Source organism: Panicum virgatum, chromosome 4K, assembly GCF_016808335.1.
Source record: "Panicum virgatum strain AP13 chromosome 4K, P.virgatum_v5, whole genome shotgun sequence".
In the NCBI taxonomy this organism is placed as follows: Eukaryota; Viridiplantae; Streptophyta; class Magnoliopsida; order Poales; family Poaceae; genus Panicum; species Panicum virgatum.
The window spans coordinates 6,100,723-6,115,456 of NC_053139.1; positions in this window are offsets into that span (position 1 = coordinate 6,100,723).

Genomic DNA, 14,734 nt, shown 5'->3' on the forward strand with positions numbered 1-14,734 from the left:
TTGTGCAGATTAATAGATCATTATCGCTCATTTGGTCATATGTCAAAAGAGGCCCCTCAATTTCGGTTATTCTAAAAGGCGATCTCGGTTTTCAACTTATATATATGTCAAGGCTAAGGATCTTTCTAGTCCTAAGTGTCACAAGGTTGAGAAGGACACTTAGGTTAGTATAGGTTTTATAGTTTTGTAGTGATCGCACTATTAAGAGGGGTTAAGGCTTAGTAACTTGAGCATGGACATGGTCATTTGAAAATGGATGCACACTATGGTCACTCAGGTTTCTAGAAGTTCAAATAAGTGGTTCTCAAACTATATCTCAAGAATATTTGGATTTCACTCAAGACTCAAATCAGAAAAGACAAAATCAGAAAAAGTCTATACACCGGTTTAACCGACGCTCTCAATTTTCTATACGTCGGTTAAACGAAGTCAGCAGAGTCTGGACAAATTCAATACACCGGTTAAACCGACGTGTTTGAATTTAACGTCGGTGCATTGGTCCAGAGTTGGTTTTTCCAGGGAAATTCAAGTTCTATTCACCGGATTAACCGACGCTGTTTGAATCAAGACGTCGGTGCAATTGACCAGTGAGATGGTTTTTCAGAGGAATTTAAAAGTTGTACTCACCGGTTAAACCGACGATAGGTTTGAGTTAACGTCGGTGCAGTTGTCCAGAGACTTGGTTTTTCAGTGGTTCAGTGGACAACTACACTCACCGGTTAAACCGATGGAACGTCGGTTAATCTGCCCCAGTTGTAACGGCTAGTTTTCAGAAGAGGCAGTTTACATTCACCGGTTAAACCGATGATGACAAATGGAGGGACGTCGGATTAACCGGCGCTACGCAGTTTTCTGGCAGCTTTTCTCCAACGGCTCTATTTGTGTGAGCTGCCTATATATACCCCTCCAATGGGTCATTTCGCCCACTCTTGACACCAGGCAACATCCAAACACTCATACCATAGTCAAGAGCCACCTTGAGCTTCATCATTCACATACTTGTGCATTCAATCAATCAAGAAGCAAGATTAAGGACTTGAGTAAAGAGAAGCTAGTGTGCATCCGTTTTTGGTGATCGGTTCTTGCTCAAGTGAAGGCCTTAGCTTGTTACTCTTGGTGATTGGCATCACCTAGGCGATCTTGGTGATCGAGGTGTTTTCTCTCGGAGCTTGCCAAGGATTGTGGGAGCCCGGAGAAGAAGATTGTACGTGGCTTGATCTCCACCACGCCGGGATGGTGAACGGAGACTCTTAGTGAGCGCCCTCGTCTCGGTGACTTGGGAGGTGACAAGACTCTTTGAGAGTGTCACAACGTGGATTAGGGGTGTGTGCCAACACATCGATACCACGGGAAAAATCCGGTTGTCTCTTGTCCACTCTTTATATTCAAGCATTTTCTTTCATGCAATTTATTCATGAGCTTGACTTAGAGATCATAACTTAGCTCTACCTTGCTAGGCTTTACTTTGTTTTTATCTCTCTTAGCTTGTGTAGGTAGCTTAGTTATCCGGTTGGTGAATTGGTGCCCTACTAGCTTTGCATAGGTTAAGGTTGCCTTACTTTGTTTTAGAAATTGAAAAAGGCCCAATTCACCCCCCTCTTGGTCCATCGATCCTTACAATTGGTATCAGAGCCTCGTTGCTCATTTGGATCATTAGGCTTCACCGCCTAGAGCTATGGCCAAGATGGGTGGTTCGCCGCCCCACTTCGAGGGCAAGAACTTTCTTATTGGAAAGTTCGCATGGCCGCATATCTTGATGCGATTGCCCCCGAAGTGTGGTTGGTCACTAAGACCGGATTCACCGGAACTCCCACCGCCGAACAATTAAAATGGAATGCCAAGGCTAGAAATGCAATTTTCGAAGCCATTAGTGAGGAAGTCTTTGCTAGAGTTAATGGCATGGACTTAGCAAGTGATATTTGGAAGGAGCTCATTGAAATTCATGAAGGCTCTACTAAAGTTCGTGAGCAAAAATATCACTTGTTTAGAGCTAAGTATGATTCTTTTAAAATGCTAGCTCATGAAAATTGCAATGATATGTACTCTCACTTGAATGTCATTGTCAAGGACATTAATGCACTTGAAATATCCAAAATTGACAGTGCCTCCATCAATCGCAAGATTCTCATGCTCCTCCCGAAGCCCAAGTATAACATTATCAATGCTATGCTTCAAAAGGAGAATCTTGACACAATGGAAGTAGGAGAACTTGTGGGCGAAATTCGTGCTCATGAGATGAGTATCCTTGGTATGTCCGAAGAGCCAACTTCAAGCAAATCAATTGCTCTAAAGACCAAGGCAAACAAAGCCCGCAAGCTCAAGATGATCAAGCAAGATTCAAGCTCAAGCAATGAAGAAGATGATCATCATGAAAGCTCATCCGATGTTGAAGATGATGGAGAGCTCGCTCTTGTGATGAGAAAGTTCACCCGCTTGAATGACAAGATCAACAAGAAGGGGTTCAACTTTGACTCTAAAAAGGGAATGTTCCGGCCAATGGATGTCAAGAACAAAATTTGCTACAATTGTGGAGAAAAAGGTCACATCCGTCCAAATTGCCCCAAGCCGGACAAAAGAAACAAGGATCACAAGAGCAAGCATCGCCATGATTCAAGCGATGATGAAGAAGAAGAAAGGAAGAACAAAAACAAGAGACTTGGGAAGAAAAAGAGCCATGACAAGAAGACCAAGCTCTTCCCAAAGAAGAAAGGGCACACCAAGAGAAGCTTCTTGGTGGAAAAACAAGAGTGGGTGACGGATGTCTCATCAAGCGAAGATTCAAGTGATGAAGAAGACATAGTCACCATCGCCCTCACAAATGAAGAACCATCACTACCTCCACCTCCAATGTGCCTCATGGCCAAAGGTAACTCTAAGGTATGTGAGAGTGAAGATGATAGTGATGATGAGCTTGACCCTAATGAGTTTGCTAATCTCATTAATGAGTATACATCCGTCATCAAGAGGGAAAAGGGCAAAGTCAAGGTTCTTGAGAGCACTCGTGCCAAGTTAGAGCTTGCCCACTCCGATTTGCTTGGCAAGTACAATGACTTGCTCAAAAAGCACAATGAGTCACTTGTACTTGCTAAGCAAGTTGAAGAGAGCCACAAAAAGCTTAAATAAGAGCATAGGGAGTTGGCTCACAAGTATCAAGAACTTGAATTTGCCTATGAAGCAATTGACCCAAGTCTTGAGAACTTTCCTCATGAAACTATTGAGAAGGTCAATGCTTCTACTTCATGTGATGACCTACTCATTAATGCAAATGCTACTAATGCTTTGCCCGAGCTTGCACCTTCTAGGGAAAAGGAATTGATGGATCAAGTTGCAAGCCTCAAGAGTAGTGTGGAGAAGCTCTCAAGAGGAGAATACATCCACAAGGAGATTCTCTTCAACAATGCCCGTGACTATGGCAAGAGAGGTCTTGGTTCATTTCCGGAGCCAAACATAGCTACTACTCCTTCTCCGGAGATCAAGATTAGCTTCATCAAGGAAGTTGGATCATATTGCCAACATTGCCAAGTCACCGGGCACCACACTAGGGAGTGCACTTTACCATCACGTCCTCTTCCTAAATTACCCAAGAATTACTATTCAATGTTTGAAAATAACCATTTTCTCTTGAGTAAAGTGAAGGGCAAGGTGAATGCCAAATTCATTGGCAAACTCACTAAGGAGTCAAAGAAGAAGCTCCCCAAGCAACTTTGGGTCCCAAAAGCTCTTGTCACACATGTGCAAGGTCCAAAGCTTGTTTGGGTTCCTAAAACTCAAAAGTGAATTCTCATGTGTGTAGGTGAACTACAAAGCCGGTGGAAAACATTGGGTACTTGATAGCGGTTGCTCTCAACATATGACCGGCAATGATAGCATGTTCACCTCCCTTGAAGACCCCGGCGATCATGAACATGTCACCTATGGTGATAACTCAAGGGGAAAGGTTTTAGGTTTGGGTAGAATAGCTATCTCTAAAGATTTATCTATTTCTAATGTTTTGTTTGTAGAAGCACTTAGTTTTAATCTCATTTCTATTGCTCAATTGTGTGATCTTGGACTAACGTGTACCTTTGACAAGAATGGTGTTGTAGTAACTCATGAAAAAGACAAGTCTTTGGTATTCACGGGGTTTAGGCATGGCAACATCTATTTAGTGGACTTCTCTTCAAAGCAAACAAGCACCATGACATGCCTCTTCACCAAGTCTTCTCTTGGGTGGCTTTGGCATAGAAGAATTGCTCATATTGGCATGAGCAACCTCAAGAAAGCCCACAAGAGAGGGATGATCACCGGCTTGAAGGACGTCACCTTTGACAAGAACAAGCTATGTAAAGCATGTCAAGCCGGGAAGCAAGTTGCAACACATCATCCCATCAAGACGATGTTGTCTACCTCCAAGCCGCTCGAGGTACTTCACATGGATCTCTTTGGTCCAACTACATACAAGAGCATTGGTGGTAACCTCTATTGCCTAGTAATTGTTGATGATTTTTCACGTTACACTTGTGTTATGTTTCTAGGCGATAAGGGTGAAACTCCGGAAATCTTCAAGACTTTTGCAAGAAGAGCTCAAAGGGAGTACAACTCCCCAATTGTGAAGATCCGGAGTGACAACGGCACCGAGTTCAAGAACATGAAGATTGAAGAATGGTGCGATGAAGAGGGCATCAAGCATGAGTTTTCCGCCACCTACATGCCTCAACAAAATGGAGTGGTGGAAAGAAAGAACAAGACACTCATCACCCTAGCAAGAGCAATGTTGGATGATTATGGCACGTCCGAGAAGTTTTGGGCGGAAGCAATCAACACGGCGTGTCATGCATCCAACCGAGTATATCCTCACCGACTCCTCAAGAAAACTCCATATGAGCTCATCACCGGGAAGAAACCAAATATATCATACTTTCGAGTCTTTGGTTGCAAATGCTTCATCTACAAAAAGAAAAGGCTCGGTAAGTTTGAGAGTAGATGTGATGAAGGTTTCTTTCTTGGTTATGCATCAAACTCCAAAGCATATAGAGTATTCAATCAAACCTCCGGGTTAGTTGAAGAAACATGTGATGTGGAGTTTGATGAATCTAATGGCTCCCAAGAGGAGGTTGTTGGCTATGAAAATGTAGGTGGTGAGGAGATTGATGAAGCTTTGAAAAATATATCCATTGGGGATATCAAGCCGGAAGAGGTGCGTGAAGGCAATGATCAAGGGGGAGGACCTTCCTCATCTACACCAAGCACCTCCACGGCGCCCCAAATGGATGAAGATCAAGAAAAAGATGATCCACTACCTCAAGAAGATGTGCCAACACCAAGACCCCAAGTCCAAGAACAAGAAGAGCAAAGTGTTCCACAACAAGCACAAGTCACACAAGATCCACCCCAACAAGCATCCACGCAAATACCGCTAGTGAAGCATGGTCGCATCTCCAAGGATCATCCAATTGGTCAAATCATTGGTAGTCCTTCAAAGGGAGTAAGAACTCGCTCTAAGCATGCTTCATTTTGTGAACATCACTCGTTTGTTTCTTGTATTGAACCCACTAGCATAGAGGAAGCGCTTGAGGACTCGGATTGGGTGATGGCCATGCAAGAAGAATTGAACAACTTCACCCGAAATGAAGTTTGGGTCCTCGAAGCTCCTCCAAAAGACAAGAACATCATAGGCACCAAGTGGGTCTTTCGAAACAAGCAAGATGAACATGGGGTGGTGATACGCAACAAAGCAAGACTTGTGGCAAAAGGGTTTTCTCAAGTCGAAGGTTTGGATTTTGGTGAAACCTTTGCTCCGGTCGCAAGACTTGAAGCTATCCGTATCCTTCTTGCTTACTCTTCACATCATAACATTAAGTTGTATCAAATGGATGTGAAAAGTGCATTCTTAAATGGCGTTATTAACGAACTTGTTTATGTTGAGCAACCTCCCGGGTTTGAAGATCCGAGGAATCTTAACCATGTTTATAGGTTGCACAAGGCACTCTATGGGCTAAAACAAGCTCCAAGGGCTTGGTATGAGAGGCTTCGTGACTTCCTAATCATGCAAGGCTTCAAGATCGGGAGGGTGGACACCACGTTGTTCACAAAAGACGTCAACGGGGATCTTTTCATTTGTCAAATTTATGTTGACGATATTATCTTTGGCTCAACTAATGATTTACTAAGCCATGAGTTTGCTACCATGATGTCTAGGGAATTCGAGATGTCCATGATTGGCGAATTGACCTTCTTCCTTGGTTTTCAAGTCAAACAAATGAAGGAAGGGACATTCATCCATCAAGAAAAATATACTAAAGATATCTTGAAGAAGTTCAAGATGGATGAGTGCAAGCCAATCAAGACACCCATGGCAACCAATGGGCATCTCGACTTGGATGTGGACGGTAAACCGGTTGATCAATCCCTCTATCGTTCAATGATAGGGTCTTTGCTTTACCTTACCGCATCTAGGCCCGATATAATGTTTAGTGTGTGCTTGTGTGCCCGCTTTCAAGCTAACCCAAAGGAGTCACACCTTTCGGCTGTGAATAGGATCCTTCGGTATCTCAAGCACACCCCTAGCATAGGCTTGTGGTACCCCAAAGGCGCTAGTTTAGATCTCTTGGGATACTCGGATTCGGATTTTGCCGGAAGCCGTGTGGATCGCAAGAGTACCTCCGGGGGTTGCCACTTGCTTGGGCGTTCTCTAGTTTCTTGGTCGAGTAAGAAGCAAAATTCCGTGGCTTTGTCCACCGCGGAAGCGGAATATATAGCGGCCGGTGCATGTTGTGCCCAAATCCTATATATGAAGCAAACCCTTTTGGACTTTGGTGTGAAACTAGATAGGATCCCACTCCTTTGTGACAATGAAAGTGCCATAAAAATTGCCAAGAATCCGGTTCAACACTCTCGCACAAAGCACATTGATATTCGCCATCACTTCTTACGTGATCACGAAGCCAAAGGAGACATATCTCTTCAAGGTGTGAGATCCGAGGAGCAATTGGCGGATATCTTCACAAAACCATTAGACGAGAGTACCTTTGTTAGGCTAAGGAATGAGCTTAATGTGTTAGATGCGGCAAACGTCATGTAAGTTGCCATGTCATATAGAAAAATGCATACATATAGGACACTTGTCTAACCATGATAAGATAGTGATGAGCAAGGGTTTAGCTAGAGGTGGTGGTCCACTTGTTTTCCTCTAGGCTTGTAGAAAGGCTCATCATGAAGAAGCTTCCCGTGGGTTCAAACTTGACAAGTAGATCTTAATTTCTTGTTATGCATTTCTTGTCATATAGATGTGCACTTCATGTTTACTTTACTTTCGCATGTGGTTGTAGTTTGCATCATCATTACATGCGTAAGGGTCACAAAGGAGATCACTTGATGAAAATGAGACTTGTTTTCATATACAAGATCTTAATTCATGAAAAGTGAAAAGAGCAAAGTGTTAGGTGCGTTATTGCCTAGTGAGCTATGTCATGATGAGTTTAAAGCTTTCTATCTTCAATATTCCTATGACATGGCTCATACATTTCTTTTGGCGCTTTGTCTCTCTTGCGGCTTTTCCTTGTGTTTGAAAAGAAAATTATTTAAGCAAGTGTGCTATCCTATTTATTTTGAGGGGTAAAGTCGCCTATGCAAGTCCATTAACTTGAGTTTATTTGAATCTTATAAGTTTATTGGACTTAGCATAGAAGAGTGAGCTGAGTGAGGGGTTTTTGGCTCCACCGGTTAAACCGACGTTCAAAGGATTTATACCCATCGGATTAACCGGCGTTACTAAAGTTTGTCTCAGCTCAGTCAAGTTTCAGGCGTTCAACCGGCGTATACAAAAGTCAAAGCATCGGATCAACCGGTGATAGTAAATGCAAATCAGACCTAGCAATCAACCGGTGTTTTGATCAATCAACCGACGAGTTCATTTTTGACAGCATCGGTTCAACCGGCATTTAAAAACAGATCTGGTAGAGTCTCGGGTGAACTACACCGACGCAATCAACCGGTGTTCAAACCCTACGCGTCGGATCAACCGGTGTTGAAGAAAATCGCGGGCCCACATGTCATATATGTGTCTTGCCCGCTCAGCCGGTCTCTGCTTCTTTTTCTCCCTTCACGCCGCCGCCGCCCGACTCAAGCCTCCACGCGCCGCCGCTCGCGCCGCCGCCGCCGTCCCACTGCGCCGCCACCTGCGCACCGCCTCAACCGCCACATCTCGCCACCGCGCAGCAGCCCTTCTCCTCTGCGCCGCCCGCGCAACAGCTCTGCGTCGCCGCCTGCACGCGTAGCCGCCGCCGCCGCCGCACCACGCCCTCACCGCCGCAGGAGTCTCCCTCGCCAAGCGCCGCCGTACTCCACGCCATCCTCGTGCTCAGAGCCGCAGCCCCGCGCCGCAGCCACATCCGCAGCACCTTTTCACCCAGTGCTCGCCAGGTGCTCGACGTTTTGCCTGAGCCGCTGCTTTCGCGCCGCGTTCGTGTTCCGCACACCGTCAGTCAAGATGGGTCGCGAAAAGAGAAAGGGGAAGGAAGTCGTGGTCGAGAAGCCCGCTCGCAAGCAGACTCGCGCAGAAAAGGAGGCCGAGAGGGCCGAGATGGTGGCCAAGGCCGCCGAGGAGCAGGCATCAGGCCGTGCTCGTCCGTTCCAGATCAGGGAGGACCCCAGAGGCAGAGGCAGAGGCAGGGGTATGGGTAGAGTGAGAGGTGCCAGGGCCACCAGAGCCGCGACGGCAGCAGCAGCAGAGTCAGATCAGTCAGATACAGCTGCAGATTCAGATTCAGAGGCAGAGCAGTCTGAGCAGTCTCAGGGGCAGAGCACACAGGAGTCACCGAGTCTACGACGGGCTGGCCGCACTCGGCAGACATCCCCAGCAGCAGAGACTTCTGTAAGGATCACCGGGGTGTCCGACCCTAGAGGGGGAGGGGGTGAATAGAGTCGCTAATCGCTTTTCTATCCTAGGGCTCAATCTAATTGCATAAGATAAACCTAACACGTCCTACACAAGCTAGTTATGACTAAGGTTTATCTATGCTACCCTCTACTTACCCCAAAAGACTTGCAACCTATAGCCAAACCTAATCAAACTAACTAGGAAAGTAAAGGTAAGCAAGAAAGAGTAAATGCGGAAACGTAATGCGGTAAGTAGAGCGGTAAGGGAGAGGATATGCAAACTCCCGAGTAGACACGGTCATGTAACGTGGTTCGGCACAAACGCCTACGTCCACGGGACACCGAGGCTCTTCCGATCACCGTCTTGCACTACGCCACCAAGGCGATGCTGGCAAGCAAAGGCAAGTGCGCACAAGACACCGAGTCTAGTGCACCGCCACCGTCTCTCTCGGTCACCCGGCCGAAATCCACTACGGAGCTTCTCCACCAAGGAGGGGGCCTCCTCTTCCCCCGCACAAAGTGTCGTTGCCACTCCACACCAAGACGGAGGGTCACACGACGGATCACAAGTTGCTTGCCGCAGCAAGACTTCTCTCAAGGGAGTTCTCGCAAGAACTAATCCCTATTACAAGCACTAAGCACTCTCACAAGTGTGCTTAAGCCTATATGATGTACAATGAAGCTCTATGGTGGTTGGAGATGTTCTTGGGTGTGTTTGGGATGTTCAGCAACTCCAGCACACTTCAAATGGCCGGGGTGAGGCGTATATATAGGCCATCAAGTCTTGTAGCCGTTGCTCCAACGGTCAGCTGAAAATCTGCTACCACCGGAAGAACCGATGCCTCTTGGCAGGGTAGCGTCGGTTCATCCGGTCACTCACAACATGAAGTAGCCGTTGAAGTCCTGACAGCTGACACAGAGACCACCGGTTGAACCGATGCAATGCACCGATGCCTCACCGGTTCAACCGGTGCTGAAAGAATCTTCTCCTGGATGCTGACGTCATTACACCGGTGGTATGCACCGATGCACCGTCGGTTGAACCGGTGCTGAAGAAACTTCTTCTGGGCACTTGACATCGTCTCTGGTACAAAGGACGACCATTGCACCGATGCCCTATTTTGGACCGTCGGTTCAACCGGTGCCTATAGGCTGACTTGGCTTTGATTCCCTTCTGCACCAAAGTATCAAGGCGTCGGTTCTTCCGATTACCATCGGATGCTCCGATGCCCTGGCGTCGGTTCTTCCGGTGCTCCTGAATCGAAGAGCTTTCAGGGCGCTGCCCTGAGACCCGCGAGGGGCGGAACCCCCGTAGGGGCAGTCCATCGGGCCTTGCTACACCTATCTTCTCTTTCTCTTTGTCATCACTTGAACCTAAAAGCCTGAGAATGATCATCTTAACAATCATATTAGTCCAAGTGTTGTGTTGTCATTCGACCACCAAAATCACTCGAAATGGCATCAATGGTGCCATGTTCGTTACAACTTCACCAGCGACCGAGCGTCGCACTGGACCGAGGACGCGAGGAGGTCACCAGCCACAGGAGCCTCGCAGGTCCACAGCTGCAGCAGCAGCAGCTCGTAGAGCCGAGGCCCTAGAGGCCGAGCGCGCAGTATTCCGTATGGACACTGTTGTGCGTCTGGAGCCAGGTGTGCTGCTCCAGAACTTGACCAAGGCCAATGCGGCGAAGGTCAAGAGGCTCAGGTGGAGTGTTCAGGAGGAGGACTGGTTCCCCGTGACCCGTGACAGCCGAGTCGACCGTAGGTTCTGGACGCTTCTTCAGGCCAGTTTCTACGAGACCTACCAGAGGCGGGGTCACAGGATCTTCCCGCACAGAGTGCTTGACTGGGTGTCTCTGAGGACAGCCGCAGGGGGAGCAGATGTCAGAGAGCACTTCGCTCACTTCAGGGGCCTGCCCAGGTTACTCCAGATTGAGCAGAACAGATATATTGAGGACTGGGTCAGAGTCTTCTATGCCACGGCCTGGATTGCTCCCGAGCGTCGAGCAGTACACTTTGTTTATGGAGGTCAGGTCTTTGGTTTGTCGAGAGCGACGATAGCAGGGATTCTCGGAGTTGACTTAGTTGACGTCTCCCTGCACGAGATGGTTTACGGAGATGCAGATCCACCGCGCAGAGCGATGATTGGCGGGATTGCACCTTCTCATGAGGCGATCTCTCAGTGTTTCCGCCAGCCGTTCCCTGCCTCCTACGCCAGAGTTCCCAGCCTGCTGACCCCAGAGGCATACGCAGTACACATGGCACTCCGGAGGACTTTGCTACCGAGGAGTGGCTACCCAGAGGGGTTTATAGGACTGCAGCAGCTCCTGCTTCTACACATCCTCACTCACGAGCCGTTTGACATAGTTGACTTTATTCTGGCTGAGATAGAGGATGTGATCACAGACGGGATGGGTGTGGTGCGACAGTTTCCCTTTGCACACTGGATCAGCTATATATGTTCTATGATTGTGCCAGCAGAGTCACCCATCAGCGCTCCCTACCGTCACGACGAGGCTCCCCGGTTCCCAGTTTACCGACCGACAGCTCCACAGGACCGGAGGAGGGGCAGACAGGCAGAGAGAGCTGCCATGGCGCAGTTGTCACCAGAGGCACAGGCCCGTGTGGCACAGGAGGATGAGGCACTGCTTGCCGCCGAGGCACAGCTTCCCGGAGGAGAGGATGAGATACACTGGTCTGAGCTTGAGTCAGACTCCTCCGAGGACGTAGAGTACTTCCCTGCAGCAGCCCCAGCTAGTCACGACCACGAGGCAGGGGGGTCTAGAGAGCCAGCTCCAGAGTCACCAGCAGCTGCTACAGTCTCTGAGTCTCAGGTGACTCAGCCGTCCGAGCTCACTTCACTACTACAGCAGCTTGTGACCCAGCAGAGGGAGGACAGACTTGCTCAGGAGGAGGCCAGGAGAGCCCATGAGGCCCAGATTGCAGCTATTCAGAGAGAGGCAGCCCGAGAGCGTGCAGCGACAGAGGAGCGTTTTGTCGGCCTCATTGACAGAGTTTCACAGAGGACAGACGCTCAGTTCCAGCAGATGCAGCAGGGCATGATGGCGATGTTCGGGATGATCTCACAGCTTTACTCTCACACCGGACTCGCCCCGCAGCAGCCAGGACAGCCAGACCTTCAGGGTGTTGGAGCACCTCAGCTTGCCGTTACACCAGCTCCAGCCCCTACTGCAGCTCCAGCTACCTCAGCGACACCGGAGACCACGTTCTCGATGTCCGCATTACTTGGGTCTGCTGGTCGTCCACTGTTCTCTCCACTGCCAGCGACCACACTCTTTCAGGACTCACCGTCAGCGGTTCAGTCGGTCGCCCTCCCTTCCTCACTTCAGGCAGCACCTTCAGGGGGAGGAGCAGTAGAGGAGTCCCTGCTTCCACAGTCGACGCAGCCGGCAGCTTTAGCAGTCACTTCTTCGGATATTGATACTTCTTTCGCTGGCCCGGTTACGACTTCTACAGACCCTCTACCAGGCAGTGCCAGCACGAGAGCCTCCACGACAGTCACCCCCCCAGTGAGCTCAGACCCAGACCAGCAGCTTCCGTCTGTCACCGAGGGTGAGAGTTCTCCGTCCGACGACGACGACCCGGACCGCTTCGTCGCCGTACCACGGCAGCATGACCCGTAGCTCACCTTTTGGTGCTTTGATGCCAAAGGGGGAGAGGTGTTAGGGGGAGCACCAGAGTTAGGGGGAGGGTAGAGCTAGAGAGAGCTCGTAGTTATCAGGACTTTGATTCTTTGTATCTCATTTGGTGTTAATTCATGGATATGTACATTTGTCGCTTGAGTATGCCGTTCTTTGAGACATATCTATGGATTTCGTTTGAGCCGTTGAGCTCTTTGTTCCTGCTTTCGAGTTTGCTTGTGTTTATCCTGCTTTATCTTTCTCGCTCTCTCGTTATTTATGTTTGTGTTGTCATCAATCACCAAAAAGGGGGAGATTGTAAGCATCTAGGCCCTCAAGGTATGTTTCGGTGATTAATGACAACCATTATTGTGACTAATGAGTTTGTGCAGCTTAATAGATCATTATCGCTCATTTGGTCATATGTCAAAAGAGGCCCCTCAATTTCGGTTATTCTAAAAGGCGATCTCGGTTTTCAACTTATATATATGTCAAGGCTAAGGATCTTTCTAGTCCTAAGTGTCACAAGGTTGAGAAGGACACTTAGGTTAGTATAGGTTTTATAGTTTTGTAGTGATCGCACTATTAAGAGGGGTTAAGGCTTAGTAACTTGAGCATGGACATGGTCATTTGAAAATGGATGCACACTATGGTCACTCAGGTTTCTAGAAGTTCAAATAAGTGGTTCTCAAACTATATCTCAAGAATATTTGGATTTCACTCAAGACTCAAATCAGAAAAGACAAAATCAGAAAAAGTCTATACACCGGTTTAACCGACGCTCTCAATTTTCTATACGTCGGTTAAACGAAGTCAGCAGAGTCTGGACAAATTCAATACACCGGTTAAACCAACGTGTTTGAATTTAACATCGGTGCATTGGTCCAGAGTTGGTTTTTCCAGGGAAATTCAAGTTCTATTCACCGGATTAACCGACGCTGTTTGAATCAAGACGTCGGTGCAATTGACCAGTGAGATGGTTTTTCAGAGGAATTTAAAAGTTGTACTCACCGGTTAAACCGACGATAGGTTTGAGTTAACGTCGGTGCAGTTGTCCAGAGACTTGGTTTTTCAGTGGTTCAGTGGACAACTACACTCACCGGTTAAACCGATGGAACGTCGGTTAATCTGCCCCAGTTGTAACGGCTAGTTTTCAGAAGAGGCAGTTTACATTCACCGGTTAAACCGATGATGACAAATGGAGGGACGTCGGATTAACCGGCGCTACGCAGTTTTCTGGCAGCTTTTCTCCAACGGCTCTATTTGTGTGAGCTGCCTATATATACCCCTCCAATGGGTCATTTCGCCCACTCTTGACACCAGGCAACATCCAAACACTCATACCATAGTCAAGAGCCACCTTGAGCTTCATCATTCACATACTTGTGCATTCAATCAATCAAGAAGCAAGATTAAGGACTTGAGTAGAGAGAAGCTAGTGTGCATCCGTTCTTGGTGATCGGTTCTTGCTCAAGTGAAGGTCTTAGCTTGTTACTCTTGGTGATTGGCATCACCTAGGCGATCTTGGTGATCGAGGTGTTTTCTCTCGGAGCTTGCCAAGGATTGTGGGAGCCCAGAGAAGAAGATTGTACGTGGCTTGATCTCCACCACGCCGGGATGGTGAACGGAGACTCTTAGTGAGCGCCCTCGTCTCGGTGACTTGGGAGGTGACAAGACTCTTTGAGAGTGTCACAACGTGGATTAGGGGTGTGTGCCAACACATCGATACCACGGGAAAAATCCGGTTGTCTCTTGTCCACTCTTTATATTCAAGCATTTTCTTTCATGCAATTTATTCATGAGCTTGACTTAGAGATCATAACTTAGCTCTACCTTGCTAGGCTTTACTTTGTTTTTATCTCTCTTAGCTTGTGTAGGTAGCTTAGTTATCCGGTTGGTGAATTGGTGCCCTACTAGCTTTGCATAGGTTAAGGTTGCCTTACTTTGTTTTAGAAATTGAAAAAGGCCCAATTCACCCCCCCTCTTGGTCCATCGATCCTTACAACAGTCAATCGGCGTCCTCCTGCAGCTCCTGCTCCAGATCCTCCACGGCGCCCCATCTTGCGCCCAGCTCCTGTCCATCGTCGATCATTAGCGCGGCCGAGATGCTAAGAACAGTGATTGCCGCCTGGTTCCCCCCACCCGTTGCCTCCTGCCCCATCACCTCCCTAGCCCCATGGAGCTGCAAGATAAGGTCCAACAAGTCGAGCTGCGCCAAGCCTGGCTGCTGCTCTTGA